The 22,018-nt window shown below is 37.2% G+C and overlaps 1 protein-coding gene across 2 annotated transcripts in view; it reads left to right on the forward strand.

Moving 5' to 3' along the window:
- MID1 (midline 1) overlaps positions 1 to 22,018 on the forward strand; it is a 241,450-nt gene that overhangs the window by 43,209 nt on the left and 176,223 nt on the right. The window contains exon 1 of one of the 2 annotated variants that reach the window (XM_040533871.1): positions 21,130 to 21,223. The exons of the other annotated variant lie outside the window; for it this stretch is intronic. The gene's annotated coding sequence lies outside the window, so the exon portion shown is untranslated. Of the gene's footprint in view, positions 1 to 21,129; positions 21,224 to 22,018 lie in introns of those variants that run through there. 2 annotated transcript variants of the gene reach the window in all.

The following is a 22,018-nucleotide window of genomic DNA, read 5'->3' on the forward strand; positions in this document are numbered from 1 at the left end:
CCTAGAAACCAGCCATCAAAATTGACAGATAGGATGTCTCACAACCCTGTGTGATTTTTCCGAATTCTTGTTCTTATTTTTGATTCCAGGAAAGTGAATATTAAAAATCTTGCTGCTGTCACTGGGGGTAGCTGGGCCATACTATGAAGTTACTGTCTCAATTCTACCAGGAATGTATAGGCAATGCTTCTGGTCATGAAAAACTTTTGGATAAATTTGAACGTAATGCCTTTTCTTGCATACTCATTATGAAGTACCAAAAATGTCCATCCAACTGATTTGTTGCAGTGGCTGAAAACAGTGATGCTTCTGTTTGGCACAGTTGGTGTGCCGAAACATTTAATGTTGTGGTGCTCTGTGATTGCAGCTGGGAAGGCAGCAGTTACCTCAAACCATGAAAAATATTTCTACATACCTGTTTTAGAAAATAGTAAAAAGCATATAGAAAGTATATATATTTAGGCAGTGATGTTACTTGCTTTTACATTCCTATAGTGACTAGCTGGGAAATACATAAGACCATCTTGAATGCCTAGCTAAACTGCTTCTATGTTTTGTGTGCTTTAAACTGTTCAGTTCTGAATGCTTTCTGTAGATTTGCAAGAGCTGAAACCCAACTTTCTGCAGTTAACTTTAAGTATCTCAGCAATGTTGCTAAAATGAAATTACTTCTATTCTTTATGCATACTTTGTGCATATTTTCTGCAAATATTCTTAAGGACCAGTTTATTAACTGACAGTGTAAAGAAAATATATCTGGAGAATAATCTGGGGAGCAGAGAGAAAAACTCCTCTTTAAACTGTGTTTAAACCTTTGAAATTGTGAGCATTAAGTGGTCATAGATCTTTTACTAGCTCTGGGAGCTGCAGTTGGTTTCATTCTGGAAGGAAGTATTGAGGCTGAAAAAGCTTTTCAGAACTACAGGCATCCAGCATATTGCCTGAACAACAGCCAAGAGCAAAGTTGCTGGTCAGAATAATACAAGAATATGAACTGAATTCATTAGTATCAGTTATTAGTTTAATGCTAATAATAAGAAATGATTGGCAGAAATATTCTAATGAATATATTTGTGAATTACACAGACTTGCACTATTTAATTGTTTTTCCTCACTATTTTTTGAAGAAAGAGTAAAATTTGAAAAATTCCTTGTTCAGTGCAAGGTATTCACAACAGTTTTCAGCCAAAATGTACACAGCTATCACAGTCAGTATAAATCAGGATCATTTGTGTCAGACACATATTCCCCATCACTTGATTTAAAGTGAAATGATGATCGAATGTGAACTCACCTTTTTCACGTTTCAGTAAGCTTGGTTCTTTCAAGCATACAAAACATAGGTTTAGACCAAAGTGATACTCTGATAACTCACAGCTGTTTCAATGGCCTATATATTTAATTTGCAATTATTTGTAGTCTTTTTCAGAAAATAAATTCTTTCCCTTTCTTTTATCTTAACCCTTTCCTTGAGAGTTGTGGGGGATTATTGTCATTCTCACTTTAATTACATGATTTCAGAGCAGTGCACACTCTAAATAAGAACAGTCCTAGTGACAGAAGACAACACTGGAAATTTTGGCATTGTAGCAACTTCTTTTTCTTTGCATTAAGTACAGTCTTATATCTGCAGATATTTATGGGGTATTTTAGAAGGAAAATTGACTGCTTTCCATAATTTTTACTTTTAATTGTTTTCTGTTGGCCAAAGGAATCTTGCCCAGCTGGCATCTCTTTAACCCACTGCACAAGATGTTTATTGTACCTAATTTCCAAAGTCTAATAAACTATAACATCACAGACCCTTCCTGTTTATCTTCAGACAAGCCATGTTTCACCTATACGTGTGCACTAGCCTTACACTGAAGCTGAACAGCTTATTCAAATACAGTCCTGGAAGTCAAGGATTACTTGTACATATTTCATTTTAGCACAGGCAGTACTGACATGTTCATTGTGATTCTTAGATTTCTAAAATGGAGGATATTTCTTAATTAATTTCACTGAAACACAAGCTCATATGTGCTATTGAATGCATTCCTTTGCAGAATTTTTTTCTGAAGTGGTTATAAAAGCTACATTGGTTCTTTAATAAGATACAGTACTTACCCCTGTAATCCTAAACTTATTGTCATGACAGCTGGGGAGCTGGAAAGGAGCAGCACTCTCTTTCTTTGTGTTTCTTTCTTTGGCAACTATGATTGGTGTATGGTGGAAACATTGAAAAGAATTCGTCTTCCAAATGACACTCAACTCAGCCAAAAGAAAGAGAGAAAGGAAATTCAGTAGATTAAAGGAAGAGACTATTTATCATTACTGTGAGTAATTGTAAGAATTTTAACAAAGTTTAGTTTTGAAAGGCTTCAGAAATGAAAGTTAATAACTTCCAGGACTGCTTTGAAAATTAGAAAGATTTCTAAAATCAAATGAAAAAGCGGTCATCTAGCAGATGAGTGGAAAGCTCTAGGAGATTTAAGTCCACAATGGTGGCCTGACATCACATTTAGCACCAAACTTTGCATTTTCTCCACAAGATGCTGCTTCATACAAGCATTTGCTAACTTATTCAGTACTTAAAAATTTAGAACAAGTTTCATTTGTAGATAGCCTTGATTTTCTAGTTCAGCTCTTACTTCGTACATGCTGACACCTGGAGATTTTTCAAAGAGTAGTATTTTCAGTGGTAAATGCCTACTCATGAAAGTACACCTTGCTAAAATATATTAATTTTACAAAAGCTTTAACTGAGAAAAAGCATAGCTGAAGCAGGATTCCTCATCAAAATCAGAGCAGTCTTTCTTCCTCATCATAGCTACTGTTGTACCTGGGCTGTGGCAGATATAGTTTGGAGCCATTGCTATGCCTGTTTTCATGCACAGATGTGTAAAACCAGATTACGTCCAACCTTAGTGATGATGAGAAATTTCATTTATGATTTCAAGTTAACTTTTCATTGCTAGATTTTTCTCCATGTATCTGGCTTCATATTTACACACTCCTAATGTCTGTATTTTTTGGATACCTGCTAGATGTATAGAGGCTTGTGGCAGACAGCCAGCGGGTTCAGATGCCATGCATTAGGCTACATTAACACAGCAAACCATGACTGCCAGGGAACTCACTACTTGAAGCAAGTATCCACAACAGTATTTGGAGTACTAAAGAGTTTAGATTAACATAACCCTTAAAAAAAAAAAAAAAGTTTCTGCATTTACAGCTTCAGAAAGGCATTTTTTGAGAGAGGCAAGGAGTCTGTGGCAGTTCTGGGAATAAAAGTCAGATTTCCCGGCTGCAAATCATGTGTCTTGACCACAAAACTTTTTCCTTCTCAGAAAATCCAATTTTGTCCTGGCTTGTATCCTTTATTGCTTTTTTTAAAGAATCTGCAGACCTTGGTTTGGTTTGCATGGTGTCATATGATACTTCAGAATAATGTCTCAGATGAACAATCTTTGAATATTGAGAGACAGTATTTTAACTTACTTCAGTTGGGTATTTTAACAATGACTACAGTTACATTTTACTGTTGTCTGTCCAGGATGCGTCTGATCCCATGATTGCTGGTTCATTTTAACAATAATAAGTATGTGCATTTTTAAAAGGTGTGGAGATATCTGAGTATGACAAAAGGTCCTTCAGATATCAGTTAACATTAAGATTGCTTGTCATTGCTTGTATAAGCAATGAAAGCTGTGAAAGAGAGCTCAGTTGGCCAAGTAGGCTTTTCATTTTTAATAAAGTTGCTTTTGTTATTTTTATTTTTTTTTAGAACTTCTTTTAATAGTTATATTATTAACGGTATGCCTTCTACCTTTCTCTATTAAATACTAGGAGAAAAGTGTTTCAAAACCCTCATCTTTCTAGACAGTAAAAAGAGTCTTTCTTTTCAGGTTCTTAAAATCCTAAACTACATGGAATATTTTTAATACATAAACACTGTCAAAATCTTCAGACTCAATTTTAGAGTTTGCTTTCTGCACATAGTTCAAATCTGAAAGGATAATTAGAAGCTTAAAGAAGCTTGTAGCCTTCCTTTGCTGTTAAGCATTTACGTACTTACTCAGGACAATTTAAGAACCATGTAGGTGACCCTTACTTTTGTATTTTAGCGCTGTTTTTAGGTCTTATATGTTTTCGGGGTGAGAAAAATACCTGGAATTTGCTGTAAAATTGGAGCAATAACAATCATGTGTTTCTGTGTTCATCATCATCAAACTAGGGAATATTATAGGTGCGATCCTAAGTCAAGGCCATTAAATATCTACTTTAAATTTCATAAAAATCAGAGATATGGTCCTGTTTTTCTGAGCTGCTGTTATGTAGATCATCTTTTTCCTTTCATTTCTATAGGATCATTTACATTTTTATACCAAAAACTTCCCTCAAAATGTGAACTTTAAAGGACTGCAGTCTTTCATACATGAACGCATTTGAGTACTTGGCTGCATTTGTGAATTGGGTGGAGATACAGATGCTTGACAGTTGTAATGCAGCCACTAAAAAGTATATTTGAAATTACGTATATTGAAAATAAAGTAGAGAATGACTGTTCTCCCAGTTCCCAGGAAGTAACTGAAAGATTGCTGGTATGCTGGGGACAGAGGGAGGTAATTGACACTTTGGACTAATAAAGACACCTTAACCTGTTTAGAAAAAAATATACTTCTGTTCATTTTTCCTATCTTGTTTATCCTATTTTTAACTGTGATATATGTGGGGAATGTTATACTGTGGGGTGGGGACTCAACTATTTTTATACATTTCTCCAGCAAAATTATGTTTCTATTTGGACTAGAACTTTTGGACATTAGTTCAGCTTATTTCTAAGGCATTAGTACTGAGTACATGATCAGTACTAATGCCTTAAAAATAAGCTTATTGCTTTAGGCAGGTAGCCTCTAGAAATTAGGAGAGTGGGAGGACCTTCAGACTTTATATCCAAGACAGCGTAGCATATATGTTCTTTTAGCATCTTATTCTCTGGAGAGCAGAGAACTGGTTAATTACCTTCCGTGGAATATGTATGTCCTCCAAAGTCGCATGAAAATGCTGTTTAAAATAGGGAGTCGAATGCAAAACCTGAAATGTAATTTGTTACTATGCACAAATAAATGTTATAAAAAATATCCCCCTTAATAATACATGATAGATTCATGTGAGAAGCAGAAAATACACCAACTGCACTTGAGAGGAAATGACCTCCGTAATTCATTTGAACTTCACCTTTCATCTGTTATAAGCAAATTTGTCAGAGAGATCATTCTCTATCCCCAAATCTGCAGCATGCCCCAATATATCCTCTCACCTCTTTTTCACATTTCTCCTTCCCTTTGTCTAGCAACGGCAGAGGCAAAGAAGCAGAAAAGCAAAATATGTTTTAAATGAGATATGGATGCAAACTCTACTACCCGTGATGTGGATTAGCGAAGAATATAAAATGTGTAGGACAAGCAGTTCAATAGTCTCTGTGCCTGCTTGCTCTGTTTATGTTTTATTCTACTTTTGTTTAGTTTAACAAACTTCTTGTAATTATAGCATCATGTTACTTTATTTTATCAAGTGCATTGCACACAAAGATCAAACAAGGGCTGTTTTGATTCTATTAACAATTTTTAATTATTCATTTTTCTTCGTACCTTGCAATTTAGCTGGGCATAGCAGAGGAATTCTGAGAAGATAAGCCCACATAAAGTAGCTGGAAGAAGCCTCCCTGACTTAAACATCACTTTCCTGCTTTTTCAATGCCACATACAGGAAGGTCTCTTCAGAAGGCTCTCTAGTATAACATTAGCAAACAAAAAGCTACTGTATATTAACTTCAGACTTCATTAAACTCCTTTATATAGACTTGGATTATTCAAACAGGAAACTATTATTTCCCATTTATAAAGCCTTTTCTCATTCAATGGAAAGGTTTTGTGGTTACTGTTAAATTAGTTTATTAATTCCTATTCTTAGACACTAATTTTCCACGAGTGAAAACAGACCTAGCTAGTCCAATCATAAAAGAACCTGCCTGCATCGAGAAATCTGTTCCGCAAGTCATTTTGGGCTCTCCAGACCTGAAGTAACTTATCCTGATCACACATTCCCCAATTTACAAATGGGTTTCTACCCCTGCTCTAACACTGTTTCTGAAAAAGTGGGATCACTCTATGGTCTTTCACTGTGTCTGAAGGGATGGCTTTGTCCATAGTAATAACCCTTGTGGAGAACACAATCAGCACAGCAGGCTGTTGTTGCTGGGTGTTTTGCCTTGTCATCTGGGAGCTGCAGTAATGAAGTATAGTTGTAGGGCCAGTGTTGCATTTTGATGCTGTCAAAATTACCCTATTTGTTCGTTTGTTATATTCTATGTAGCTATATAACTGCCAGTTGATTTACTTGATCATTCTTTTCAGAGGCTTTAGACTTAGAGAAGTCAACTCATGGCATCATAGGACATTTCAGGTTGGAAGGAATTTTGGAGGTAATTTGGACCAACCCATTGCTTAGTTAAGCTATAAGCTACAAACCTACATGAAAAGCTTTTCTTTAAGTTTATTATTATTACTATTATTATTATAGTATATATTTTTGTTGGATACTGACTGATGATATAAATCACCTTACTTTAGTAAGCTTACAAAAACCCTTCAGCTAGCGTAACTTTTCCCACGTCCATAAAAATTCCATTTATATATGTATGTGAATTAGCAAAGCTGAAAATCACAAGATTTATCATATGTTTACTTTCTATTTTAAGTTTCATCCAGGTTTTGATCTTTCATTCAGACTGGCATCTTTTGTATCTGATAACACCATCAGGGGGAAAAAAAGAAAAAAAAATTATAGCTTTGGAAATACTATTACTCGTTGATGTGGAAATACTTATCCTAACCATTAACTTCTGTAATGTGGTGGGACATATATAAATTTTACTTAAAGTAATGGATTTTGGAAAGCAAGATGACTGCAGGGTGGAAATATATTTCTTTTCAAGTTGAATCTGTCCATCTTGCTTTAGAAGATGTTTTCTTTTGCATGTAATGATTTTCCACTTTAACGTGCTGCTACTGAAGAGAAAAGTGTGAGGTAATATTCCTCCTAAAAAGAACTGTACTGAAGAAACATATATTTGTATTTTCAGACAGGTGTGACGGTGCCTTTGGTTTTATTTTTTGTCAAGTACCGGTATCTCAGTAGGACAGTTCTGGGATTTGCTGTATCTTCTTCCATCTGAATATGCATCTTTAAAGACAGGGAAACACAGATCATTATGTATCCCTGTTAATTGCAGTGTGATTGATTTATCTGTCTGTTAACAGGGTGTGTGATGTGCCATGTGCCCTGATAGTCTCATAACTCTGTTAGTGCCAGATGTCTGGCCTGGAGTCTGGAAGAACTCTCTTTACTGATGCTTTAAGTATCTGGTGCATCCACAACCACATTTCATGGATCTGCTAAGTGCAATGATTGAATCCAGCTGTTGTCATTCCATGTCTTGCTATCATTTGCCAGCCACTCACCATGAGAGTTGGGCAGGAAACAATTTTCCCATCCCATTAAAATTTTCAGGGATTTAAAGAAAAAAAAAAAAGGGGGGGGGGGGGGGGGGCGGGAGAAGAGCATTTTAAGGCCTAGAAAGGGGGAGAAAAAAAATGATTGAAAACAAGATTCAGAATAGCTTGTCTGTCCTTCTGACAGTCACTTCAAACTTCTAAGCTGGGTATCTTCATGAAAGATTTACTTTTTTGAATAAATCTTTTGGAACCATAAATTTCTGATGAAAAGCATTTAGCATCCAAATTCCTCACTATTTCTATGCACCAGAGCCACTATTTGCCCATAGACGATCTGTGATCTGTCTTAGTTGCAAAGGGTAGATTATTTTTCCATTTGAGTGACTGCCAAGACTTTGGGAAAAACAGACATTGCACACTGGTTTCCCTCTCACCACTCTGCATCATCCTTGCTTCATATAATACTGTTTGGTTTATTGACTGAGTATATGGATTGAATTTACTGCCCCATTTTCATTTTAGTCACTGTCATCAACACAAATCTAATAGGAGTAGTAGGTACACGTCTGTCTTCACAGTGGACTTCCTTTTCTGCAAAATGGGAGGATGTACACCCATGTCTATTTCTGTCTATTACTCACCTAAACATCAATTCTGGCCCTTATTTTAGTGCTGCATTTTATTGTTCATCATATCATACCACATTGTACATTATAATTTTTATATTATATTTTACTAAAAAAGTACTTTATTCTAGGTATTGTACCAGCATAGTAGGTGATTGTCTTTTACAGACTAAAATTGAGAATCTAAGGATTTACAGTCCTCTGGTATTTAACCAAAATCCCTGCAACAGTCTATAACTTAAAAGATCTACTCATTGGAAATGTTGACCTAACAAATATACTATGGCCATGGAGGTGTTAGCCCTTAAGGGAGAATGGAAAAGGGGAAGAACGAAAAAGAACAGTCTATTTTTTTTATTTTTTTTTCAAATTTGGGTATAAGCTGAGGGTTGAATGCTAGAAGGCCTAGAGCTAATTGGCATAGGAATGAAAAATAGCACCATGCTCAAACACTGGGTAACTATGAGCCCTGCAGATTTTTACAGTGCATATTAGCAAGTGGTCAAATACCTGGGCAGCTGCAACTAATCTATCTAATGCCACTTAAGTATGTCTATGCATGTTGGAAGCATCATTGGTGACTACAGCATATGACTACTTTGTCTATATTGCCACAGAATAGAGTCTTGTCCCCACTGAATGCAATGATAAGGCTTCCATAGCTGTGTTTTTATCTGTTGGCTCTCAGAAATGTGCTTAGAGTGTGTACGTCTTTTTACTCCTTCTAGACTTTTCTTTGCACTACAACAAAGAGTGTGTGATGCCTTCTCAAGAAGCTGTCGGTACTTCTGTGCCAGTGCTTCCCAGTGGCCAGGCCCTGTGGAGTAACAGTCCTGGCACATTTGGCTCTTGGGCATATGGCACATTGCTAAATGTCAGACACCACTGGTTTACTGCATTGGTGCAGTTTTTGGGTGTTGAGTACATCAGTTTTTCTATTACTGGAAAGGAGACAGTATGATTTGTTGAAAATGATTTGAATGTCTTATTAAATTGCAAGTGAATCCTTTAAAAAGTGAAATTCTTTATAGGTGAAATGACTGGATAATTTCTAAATGGTATAAATCTCTCTTCTGATTTATGGTTATTTCTATTCATTCTGCAAAAAAAGATCAGCAGTAAAAGGAACACACCAATGAACAGCTTTTTTGATACTTTCCTTGACTAGTAGTGTATAAATAATTTCTGAGAGATACTATTAACTTCCCTGATGGGACAATAAAAATGCTAAATAATTCTAAAACTGACAACAACTCTACCCACCAGTTTATTTCTTAACATATCAAAAATATGGCTGGTAGTTTCATGATCATTTTCTTTAAATGATTTATATATATATATATATATATATATACATATACACATATATAATTTATATATATATATATAATATATATATATAAAGATATAGCTGTCAGCTATAGACCTTGTAGGGTAATCTCTCAGATATATATATTTTATTTATAGACTTGAAGGCTTTTTTATGATAGTCCTCCACAGCATAGCTGGATATCTCATAAAGTTTAATGTTTAACAATGTTTATCTTTTGAGGGAACAATATCTTCATTTTAAGGGCAGGTAAGGAAAGAACAGTGAGCTCAGGATTACCCAAGGTCAGCATGGAAGCACACAATAGCAACAGAGCTGGAGTGTGAACTTTGAAATGGTGTATTAATATCTAGTCTCCCTCTTCACAGTGTCTCTTCCACTGCCACACACTGCTTATTTATAAGGAACATTGTCACACACTGTGAGATTTAGTTTGAGTTAATGGCAAGATGTTGATGACTATTATGTCTCTTCTTCCAATGGTCTTTGAAAACATGTTCATCAGTATCCCAGAACGTCACCTGTGAGCCCTTCTCATTGTCACAGTCCCCATTCAAATGATAGAAATAGGCAGAAAAAAGGTCTGCTGGTATGAAAGCATCCCTTCAATGGAAGGTGACTGACGGCTGCGAGACGCACGGGGCTGTCTCGCTGCATGATCCAGCATAAGCAGGGCTGACTTCCAGCCTGCAAGCACAATGTGTGGTGTGTGGGGTCGTTGGCTGGCTCCCTGGGCCCCTGCTCACAGCCCATGGGGCCAACACCCTTGACCCCTGCCAGTACAGCTGAAATGGGCTCAGCAGGCTCCCAGCCGGGGCCTGGGGCTCAGACCATGGCTTTCAGCAACAAAAATGATAATGGGAGAAAACATTTGTCTTTGGAGTCACCGCTACCACCAAAGTGAATATTCACCCCCATTCTTATTTAAATAGAGTGCAAATTTGAGACTTCACTTGTTTTAAAAGCTCAGTGAGATCTCCAAGGAGAGAAAAATAGAAGCATGCTGTCAAGATTCTCTGGCAATTAAAAGCAAAATAAAAGAACGCTTATTTGGCTGGGATTTAGAGTATGTAATTTCAGTGATGTGTACGCGCATATGTATGTATACATAGATATGCTTGTACATAAAAGTCCATGTGTGCAGATAAAAAATACATATTGGTGTAGTTTATCATCAGCAAAAAGCTGGGATGTCTGAATTATTTGATAAAGGTATTTTGTGGAATTAGAAAGTTTCTTGCCTGATTAATACGGATTCACTCACTGATTGAATTCAGCAGAACTATTTGTATCAGTGAATCTTCTTAGTCCAAGCCAATGGTTACTGTATGGGTTGAAATTATACACAAGTAAAAACCTACAAATTTTGCATATTTTATACATAAATTACCCTAAGAACCTTTAACAATTCTTCTATTACTTCATCATGTGTAAAACAAGTAAATCAGATGAATTATAAAAAATTGCTCATTTCCAAGTGTTCAGTACTTGAAATGTTACTCCATACTGTTGCTGTATGTGTAATACTTACGGTTCAAACCAATTTTCACCTACAAGAGTTATACAGTCTAAGGATTAAGTTTGTTTGTCATCCATGTCCTTGAATAAAAGCACAGAAGAAGGACCAAAAGGTGAAATATGGTGCAGTGTGCTTCTGGTCATGAAGGCTTCTGTCCAGCGGGTTACTTCTCGGAATTACTGTAAAAAAAGCAGATCTATATAACTTTTTTGATCTCTGCTTCAACCTCCACACACATGCAAACACATGAAAAAACCTCTTTATTCATCAAGATGAAGAAAAGAAATGTATCACCTTAGAAGTGTGGTAGGGAAAGGGTCAAGGAGATGAGGAATACTATATTTTCAAACCAGGGCCTAGTACAATTGGTTAGAATTATGTATTGGTGGCAATATCTTGTTCTTTAAGTTAATAAAATTATGGGTTATACCCATCATTAAAGAAGAGTATGTTTTATAATATTTTAACTGAGCAATGGCAGAGTAAATGGATGAAGATGGTATGCAAATTTGTTTTACATGTTATATGCGAAATATGAGGTGCCCTGGCTGCTGCTGGCATTTACATTTTAAAGGCCATTCCTCTCAAGGAATGTGTTTTATTGTTTATGTTCTTTAAAGTTATGCTTTTGTTATGATGTTTCTCATAACAGAACATTTCTATGTGTAAATAAATGTATGTAAGAGTATGAAACCATGAGGGCTTTTTAGGTTTTTTAGTTTCTGTTTAACAGAGGATTAATTCATTCTGAATGATGAATTATTATTATTATTATTATTTCTAATCATCATATCACAGAATGGTTCAGGTACGAAGAGGCCTCTGGAGGTCATCCAGCCTAATCTCCCTGTTCAAGCAGGGCCACCCAGAGCAGGTTGTCCAGGCCCATGTCCAGGCAACTTTCGAAGATCTCCAGGGAGGGAGACTCCACAACCTTTCTGTGCCAGTGCTCAGTCAACCACACTGTTAAGAACTGCTTCCTGATGTGTATCCAGAACCTCCTGTGTTCCGGTCAATGCCCATTGCCTTTTGTCCTGTCAGTGGACACCACTGAAAAGATTCTGGCTCCATCCTCTTTGCACCCTTCCTTCATGTACATACATTGATGAGATTCTCTTCTCTGGGCTGACGCCCAGGGCTGATGCCTTCTTGGCCAAATCTCTCAGCCTTTCCTTGTACAAGAGATGCTCCACTCCCTTAATCATCTTTTTGGCCCTTCACTAGACTCTCTCCAGTGTGTCCATGTCTATCTTGTATTGGGCAGTCCAGAACTGGACACTGTACTCCAGGTGCTCCAGTCCTCACTGGTGCTCAGTAGAGGGGAACACTCATTCTGTTACAGTCAGGGTTTCATCAAGGTTGCCTGAAAATGTGCAATTCTCCTGCCTGGAGGGTCTGCCCAGATGTCCCAGTTGGTTTGACAGTACTCTGTCACAATTCTCTAACCTTACCTGAAGGCCAGTTATTAAGACAGTGACAAGCTGAGGTAAAAAACAAAACAAAACAAAACAAAACAAAACAAAACAAAAAAACAAACACTGATTAAAAGCCAGCTGACTTTATGTGCTTTAACCAAGCTTTCTCTTCACATGCTAGTGCTAGGCCAGCTCCTGATCCAGTACTAGCTGACCACTTGAGGAAACACACTGGAGACCCATGGAAGATGCAGGATAAGCACTTAAGCCACCTGGTTGTAGTTCAATGTTTCATGGTTTCCAGTACTTATGATCTTCCTGGCTTCACTGGGAGTTGGATCAGATCCTTAATGCACTCAGAAAATCTAACGATTGTTGGTGTTGGGGTTTCAAAAATCAAATATGAAGTTTAGTTGTGGATTTATTAAATATTTATATGAAACTTAAACCTGTCCTTTTGTTTTTAATAAAAGATATAGTCGTGTAAACTCTTTGTGAAAATCTGGTGTGTAGGACAAACAGGATTTCTTACCACTTGTTCATAGTTGATTTTATATCCCCCTTCTCACTAATCTAAGGTGCCTTGGAGAACTGTGTATATGTTGGTCTACATTTTATAGTAGAGCTTAATTGCTACAAAGGATGATCTATCTGGTAGAATTTTTGTTCACGTTAATAAACTCTCTTGGTAGTTATATAAACATTTACTGTAGTCCATTAATGAAAAGTGTGCTGATGCAGGTGTTGAGTGCACCACAATAAAATTTTATCAGTCAAGATGTTGTTTATTGTACTCAGTCACATATTCTGTTGTACTCCCAGATATTGAGCCTGAAGTGGAACAAATGAAAAACCAAGATTAGAGCCTCTTAAAATGGGAAAGGAAGATAAAGAAAAACATTGTAGCCACTGTACCCTTTTTCATGCAAAACAATGCATGATTAATTTATAGGAAACAATATTATTTGTCCAAGTAGACTTTCTATGATTTTTTTTTTGAGACATAATAAATACTGTTGCCATAAAAACAATTGAAACCAAGAACTCTTGACAACTCATTTTAAGTCTGGTAGGTTTGAGAGTAAACTGAGCTGCCCATGGAGAGTTGGTGAGAGTTTACTTGCTGTAATTGTAATAAAGGAAATTTAAAAACCACAATCTGTTTCAAGTCAAAAATGAACAACTGAATATTGTCTTAAACATTTTTTCCTGTTCTTGGCCTGTCTATGCTCGTTAGGTGACATTATCAGGCTCAGGATACAGATGGTATTTCTTTTAGATAAGTAAAACTATGCTCTTTCTGAACCCTTCAATCCGTTAATGTAAAATCTGTAGTTTCAGAGTCTTTGTTTTACAGTGTAAAAAAAATCAAAAAATAAAAGATAGGAAAAAGTCATAAGTAGGGATCAAATATTATAATCTATTTGTTTCTATTTTGTTTCTGTTTGGTACGCTTCACATGCCTAATAGCCTTGATATGATATAAAATATATTTGATTATTTTATGCTATATATCTTCATTATTTTTCTTTTTCTAATATTTATTCCAGAAACATGGTAACATGGTCCTTTTCAGATTGGCGTGCCATTTTTAGCTATTAAAATATTACAAAAACATAAAAAACATCTTTAAAAGAATGCCGGGGGGGGGGGGGGGGGGGGGGGGGAGGGATGCATGAGCATTTGTGGCTGGTGTTAAGCTTTCATTTGAAAACTAATATTAATGCAATTATTATTATCTGATATTATCCTTTTTATTGTAGGCAAAATATGGCATTCTGACCCAGCTTCTAGATGCTTATGTAATATATATATATATTAAATTATGTATATATGTATATTTAATAGTTTTATTTTCTGAGGTTGTATGCTGGCAAGTATATCTACCAAGTGACTTTATGTCTGAAGAATCCCTACTCACAATGGTGCTCACAGTTTTACACGGTTTAACCATAGGAGGGAGCCTCTCCTCTTCCAAAGTTACACAGGAAGATGCAATCATGGGCTTTTGGAGGTATCTTTAAAAACAGATACTTGCGCATCTTCTTTCCAGTTTGCGTCTGGAAGTGTAAATGGCCCTGTCCTCCTCTAAGACAGATCCACTGCAGATTCACAGGCAGGTACGTTTACAGAGAAGTCAGAAACAGCTACGCAGAAACTATCAAACCCTGCTCCCAACAAAGTGTAAGACTGTCATAATACTTTAACATGAATGGGATTCAGTCTTTATTAGAAAATAGCTGGGTTGCCTAAATATCTGTCAGTGTCACTACAGCTGCTGTAGGAAAAAGTACTTGTTTTCCTCTTGCTGCATATGTTGTGCTCATTTTTTTCTCTGTCATCGCTGTCTCTATTACAGACTATAATTATTGGAGAAGTAAATATTTTGGTCATTATTCACTTATTACAATCAGGTTAGGTTTGGCCTTAGCAAGAAGCTTACGCAGTTCGATGTAAAATTAGTGTTTTAATGGAGTTGATTATTTGGATGGAAACCTTTGCCTGAATATATTTAAATATGTTTGTGTCTACTTTGGTTACATTAAATTGGATTTGTAAACTGATAAAAGAGAGAGGAAGAAAAATTATCTACCGAGTCAAAAAAAAAAAAATGGAAAAGTGCAGAAGCGAAGTATATTATTAGAGACAAAACAAACAAAAAACAGATAATGGTTGGAGAAACTTGAGCAGAAGAATAACTTAAAATGATTTATTATTAAATCTTAATACTCTAATTCATGTAAATTGTCATTAATTTCATTTTTAATACATTTAAATGAAATCTAAAGGAAGCTACCCCTAAAGTTTTATATTATCAGAAATTATTTCCCAGGCTACTTGTGCTTGGTAATTCAGCTTGTGTCTCCCCTTCATGGTGAGCAGATATTTTGACCATCAGGCTTTCCAACTTCTTCCTCATTTTACAAGGTTGAGCTTGGGCACTGAAGCTGGAGTGGCCTGTAAATGAGAGACGGGGATTATGCAGTAAGTAGACTGTGCTAGGGGTGCTGAGTGAGCTCACATGAAATGCAATCAGGAAAGTGGGGTCTCTCAAAACTGCTTTTCTAAGTTTCTCACCTTATTATTCCAGTTTTTGGCCATATTATTGCTTTTTGAATCCTCTTCCCTCAGTGTATACTTCGATATCTGTCTTGGATTGCAACAAATTTATCTTATGTTATTCTGAACCAATGAAAAAATCCCACGTTTTCTCCCAGCAAGAGCAGTGCATGGTATTAACTGAGGCATTTCTCACACCTAATATTCTACAGCCTTCCTCGTGTACATTATTGGATAATGTCCAGATAAAGTCATATGTTATTTTTTCTTGTCATGTGAATGTGATGATAATTCCTAGGAGAAATGTTTAATGAGGGGATAAATCTGCAACAGTGCTTAAGTTACAGCTCAGTGCTACAAATTCTTGTTCATAGAAGGGGATTTCATGTATGGAGTCTGATTAACTGTAAGACATTGACGATGCTCATGTTTGCAGTAGTTTGCAGGGCGGTTCCCCGCAAGCTATTTATACCATATGTCCGTATGCCACTTTATTCTTTACTTCACCCTCTTCCCAAATACACCCACATTTACTATATTAATTTTACATTGTTTTGGAAAAGTGGGCAAGAATACCACTACGTAAATCGTTGTGTATGTTTTCACTGTAGTAATATCCAGAAGATTTAACTGGAGTTGGAATTCCACTGTGCTGCAAATCTCTGAACTACAGGGAAAATGTACGTGTATCCTCCGAAGAACTTAAGAGCCTGAGGCTTCCAGCCTAGGATTTTTTTTGCAGATATTTGTCTTTAAACGCTGAAAGGGTTACAAAATCATGATAGTTGGGCTTTCAAAGGCCTTTCAGTCTCCTAAATGCCTTTGAATGTGGATCTGCACCTATCAGTCTGTCTGTAGCACAATAACTTTGCTACAAGACCATATCTGATGAGTTAAAGAAAATCCAAGGAATGTCCACAGCATCGATGTCTGCAGCTAGTGGAAGACTGAAGAGGGGACTGCAAGCCTCTCCAACCTGTGCAGCAGAGACACAGCTTCACCTGCTATCACTGCGGCCATGTGAAGCCCTCCAGGGCCCAGGCTGCCTGCTCATCCCCAGACTGGTGCAGAGGGAGGATGTGCTGGATTCCAGGGACTTTTCCTGGCTGCATAGGAGCAGTACCCCACTGTCCAAAATGACAATGTTTGCTCATCTCTGGCCAGCCTTTCTCTGGCCAGCCTCCTAAAAGATACTTGGAACATGTTTTCTGTCCAGTTTATAGAGTGACACCATAGTGCTCCTTAGAGCTTATGGATGGAGGAGGTATGAAGATATAACCTTTTACTAAACACAGGCTGTTCTTCCCATTTGCTGTTTTTATCTTGTTCTTCTACCAAACTTTTAGGAAGACTGAGACATTTACTGAAGTTCACAGTCTAGACAAACCAACACTGGATGACATGCTTTGAAGTGTCAAGCCAGATATCCTTAGTTTCACACATACACTCCTAATGTAAACCCAGCTGCAATGCCGAATCCTTACTTTCATTCAGGTCAGGAAAAAAAAAAAAAAAAAATGCAAAGAGAGAGCAGGGCTAGATGGAGCCTATGGAGATCAAACCCTTGCCAGAATGAAACACTGACTTGGGTTGCAGTTGTTGCTGGAGTGACTCTCTCTAATCATCTTCATTTCTGATTCCTTTCCTTTTACCCAGCTATCTTTTTCTGCTGTTTTCTTCCCTCATTACTGCCAATCATCCTTCCTTCTCACTATCTCCCTGCTCTTCCTGTTTCAGATTTGACAACACACTGATTTCTCAAAAGATAGATCCTGTGACATAGCCAAAGTCTCTGAATTTCAACATACACATGTTAAAGGCTGGCTGAGCACAGAACATTAAATAGCTTTACCTGTGAATAGTAAAGTTTCAACATTAAATGACTGCATTAAAGAGCTGTTTAAAAGATGCGCTCTCTAAAGCCTCTAGTGACTAATTATGGAGCTTGTGCTTCCTAATCCAAGTTAGATGATGTATGTATGCCTAAAATATTCATTTCCTTCTGGTTATAAAGATATGCTGTTTCCATTTTCCACATTTTCCACGCTGCCTTTAAGAATTATTGGAAGTTTCTTTCTAGGAGAAGGTAAGCAAGCAAAATCAAAGAACTGCAATGGATTGCACTCATCAGTCACACCAGTGATTCTCAAAGAGCTTAGCAACCTTTAAAGTTTAGTTTTGCTGGCATCTTCTCCAGTGCAATTGTCTGCAGCATCCTGCTTGCAGAAAAGATGATTTCAAATGCACTTACGATTGCTATTAAAAATGCAGGGCTATTATCCAAATGACCTTGCCTTATGCTTTATGTTAATCCAGAAAACACAGAAGAGAGTAAATGCTATGCAAATAAGGTGTTTTCGACATCTGATACAGATAAAAGAGGACATAACTGAGAGCAAGTAAAGAAAAAACTATGAAGCAGTGTGTAAGCCTGCTGGTATATTCTAAAGCTCAGACTTTCTTCAGGCATTTGTCATGTGTTAGTCTGAAAATTATGTTCTACTACAAGCACTAGAAAAAATGAGTTCTTCCAATTTTTTAGTGCTTGCTGTTTTCAGTATTAAGTCATATTGTGAGATTTTTTTCCCCTATGCAAACTCATTTTGACTGGTTTCCAGATACAAGAGTGGCTGTACTTTTCAAAGTGGCTTTTCAGAGCTCTTCTCATTTGTGCGTATCATAGTTAGCTACATGTGGGTTGGTATGAACTTTGTTATTTGGAGGCAATAAAGTGGTCTGTGAACTGCTCTTAGTGTTTCTAAACCATTTAATGTATTTCCTTCTTTACAATGGGAATGTTCTCAGATCCTTAAGACAAAGAAACAAAGACATCAGTTTAGAAGCTGTAATTGGGAGATAAACAGTTCACAAGTACATCTCTCAAAACTCTTTTTAGGGGGGTGAAATTCACACCACATGACTTTCACCATGCTAGATTCCCACCTACATTCCTGAATGGGGACACCAAAAGCAAGCGTGTCATTCTAAAATGGTTCTCAGAAAAAATAAATTCACATATAAATCCGAGTTCAATTGATGAAACAAAAGGTAACTGTAGATATTCCTGTATATTGTCAAGGTTTTTATTTTTTTTTAATTATTATTATTTTTTGGTATCAGTCAGTTTCTGGCTTCTGGGTGCTACCTCACAGAAATTCTACAGAACGAATATCTATAAATATGGAGGTACATAAATACCATAATCTGAAGCAAAGTGAGTCTTTTTGGAAAGAAAATAGTATTTTTTGGAAACATGAATAAGAGTCGCATATATTTATGATACATTTTTGCTACCAGAGGGAGAACTCCTGTATATTTTTTAAATAGAGTTATAAGTATCAAATCCAAAACAAGAAATGACAGCAACAAATACAAAATATATAAAAAAAAATGATCTCAAACATAAGGTAAACTAGTCCTTGTTCTCGGAAATAATCTTTCACAGTGTAGACAAAGTTAATAATCTTTCAGAGTTGAGACAAGGTGCAGTAGTGTGGAACAGGAAAGACTTGGCTTCTGGCCACAGACTTCTTTGGGCCAGGTCATTTGGCCTGAGTATCCACCCATAAAATCAGAGATTTAATGCCCTCCAGTATTATCATAATGAGCCCATCTGATTAGATGAAAAAGCAGAAACAAAGGCATAAATATATTAGCAGACTGTGTTCCTCTCTAAGGAAATAAGTGGCCAATTCATGTCATGATATTTGTTAATAAGCTCAAGCCTATGGAAGGTGGAGCCTTACATTTCAGAGAGTTCATTCATCATCTTCATTTTTTAACGTTTTTTTTCAAGGAAAGGCAATTTCTTCCTGGAGAGTTCTGTGTAAACTGGCGGTTTTTATGAGAAGCATGTTAATATTAATATTGTAAAAAGACTTCTGAATTCATTTTAGCAGAGAATAGAATCTGCATTCAAATAATGAAGTAATAGGTATCAAATTGTTTTTGAATATATATGACTGATATATGACTCTGTTACTTTATGATAATCTTTGTGTAATGAAGAATTGCAATGGGCAGGTTAGTGCACTAAGGCCTTTGTCAAGTAAAGAATTGTCCAAGATTCCTGGTAAACACTTAAATTAGCACAGTTAAGAGAAAATTCATAAATTCACAGTCCAAGTGTTCTTTGATTATAATCGAAACAAACAGAATTCCTTCCTTCCTTCCTTCCTTCCTTCCTTCCTTCCTTCCTTCCTTCCTTCCTTCCTTCCTTCCTTCCTTTCTTCCTTCCTTCCTCTCTTCCTCTCTTCCTCTCTTCCTCTCTTCCTCTCTTCCTTCCTCTCTTCCTTCCTTGCTTCCTTTCTTCCTTCCTTCCTCTCTTCCTTCCTCTCTTCCTTCCCTCCCTCTCTTCCTTTCTTCCCTCCCTTCCTTTCTTCCCTCCCTTCCTCCCTCCCTCCCTCTCTGTTGATGTTGCCACTTTCTTAATCCAAGATACAATTTGAAGGAAACCATTGGCATCAATTCCTCTCCTTGGAACCCCTTCCTTGTCCTCTCTTACACACTAACCCCAACAAAAATGAAAATGGATTCTCCCAACTTCCCAACTTTGTGGTAGTAAAAAGGTGTTGAAGACATTTCTTGCACATGTTGGTTCATTTTCACTGTTAAAATGGCTCGATATGGTGAAGATCCTCCTCTGCTCCTGTCTCCTCTTTCAGCTAAGCAATAATGGGGAGACAGAGCCGTGAAGTCACAACCCGTATTGTGAAAAAGATCTCATCCATCAAACTGTCACCTCAGTTTTCTGTCCAGGGTCACCGAGGAACAAAGTCAGCTTGTGTCAGGTTGAAATAGCATTGGTAAGTGTTACTGTGTGTGAAGCTGGTGGTTTGAAGTCTATTTATTTTGTTTGAAAGGCTCAAACAGCATGCTGCTGAGCAGAAGAACAAGCAGGAGGAAGTCTCCTTATAAATTATTAGTGGAAGGCTTACAGCCATCATTTAAGATGCGAAATTATGCCATCTGCTTTTCTAGGTCTTTGATTTACTTTGTGGCAGCTGTCTATTTCTGAGTTTCAGCATATCACAGAGAGGTAAAACTTGCATTAAAAACTTATACGACAACAGCATTTCTTTAACAATGATTTTAAGCTTTCTTGAAAATCTGAGAATATGTAGGGGATGCTATCTCAATATCTATGGCATGCTTTCAAGACAAATTATACGGAAAAATGCTGTCTCTTTTTACATAAACTGGGAATGTAGATAGAAATCTTCTTTCATCATGAAAAATGCAGTAGTTTGTTCTGATTTTATCTATCAAAAGCATTTCTGGGAGGCACTGACGTTTTTTATATTGCTTTTAATTTGGTGATTCCTCACGTTATTCATGTCTTGTCTGTCAGGGTCTTTGCTCTTTTACTTTCCTATTATTGATTATCTGGGGGATCATTTGTGTTGCTATTTAAGGTTTTCTTTTGTGTTCTTTGTTAATATAAATATAAATATATATTTCTTAGGCCCAGCATCAGCTTTAGGATAAACTGATAACTGAAAAAAAAGAGAAAAATAAATAAATAAATAGATAGATAAAATTTAAAAAAAAAAAAAAAAAAAAGGCAAAGGCAAGGCTAACTGCTTCGCTGCCCGAGATGCACAGGGGGGACCCCTGCGAGCACCCGTGGCCGTGTTGGTCCTGCGCTGAGCGGGCGGTGCGGGTGCGGGTGCGGATGATCGTCCCAGGGGTGCCGGGCGGCGGCTGAGCGGCAGCGGGACCTCTTCATCCCCCGGCCCCCCCGGGAGAGCCGCTTCTGCTGGAGTCGTTCGGTGTGTGCTGCTTTTTCCTGTGCGAGGATTAGGGAGCGAGAGAATGGCTTTGTGAGGAGGCGCGGAGAGAGGGAGCTGAAGAGAGGCTGCTGAGAGGGGCCGGCAGACTTTAGCCTTTCATAGTTCTTTCAGTCAATTCATTCTGGGAGACCAATTGCATGCGCTTCGGCAGCTGGGGGTTTTGTTTCCCTTTCAGCTATATACTGTAGGAGAAGCTGGTAAGGTTATTTTTTTTTTTTTGTCCTCCCCTTGTTCTACTGTTCCACGATGCTATTGTAATTGCTTTATTGAAGTGACTGTTGTGTGAGGAAGGGAAGTTGGTTAATGATGCTGAGGGTCCCCTGCATTGTCTCTGCTTTGTGCAGCTGCATAGTTTGTGGAGAGGCACTGTTTACAGTAGGGGGGCTGGTTTCCGTTGAACAACTTTGCTGTTATTTTTCCAAAGTTGTTTCAGCCTTTCCTTCAGTGGAGCTAGGAAAATATACAAATAAACAGGCTCAGCTGTTTGGAAATGGGTAAATTTATAGAGGCTACAATTTGTTGAAAAAGCTGTTCTGCCTAAATTCCAGTTTCAGATGCTCTGTCTTTGATGTTATCAGATTTGTCACTCTTCTGGATCAATTCCAAAACAGGGTTTTTATGTGAGAACCTTCTCTCACAAATCTTTTCTTCGCATTTTCAGCAGGGACAAGATAGGTCACTTGAACTGATAGCCAAAGAAAACAGCACAAATGTATGTGTGGAAAGTGGAAGTATTTGGGCAAAGGAAAAGTCCTAAGGGGACTCTGGAATTAA

This window comes from Cygnus olor, chromosome 1 (genome assembly GCF_009769625.2).
Source record: "Cygnus olor isolate bCygOlo1 chromosome 1, bCygOlo1.pri.v2, whole genome shotgun sequence".
Taxonomy (NCBI): domain Eukaryota; kingdom Metazoa; phylum Chordata; class Aves; order Anseriformes; family Anatidae; genus Cygnus; species Cygnus olor.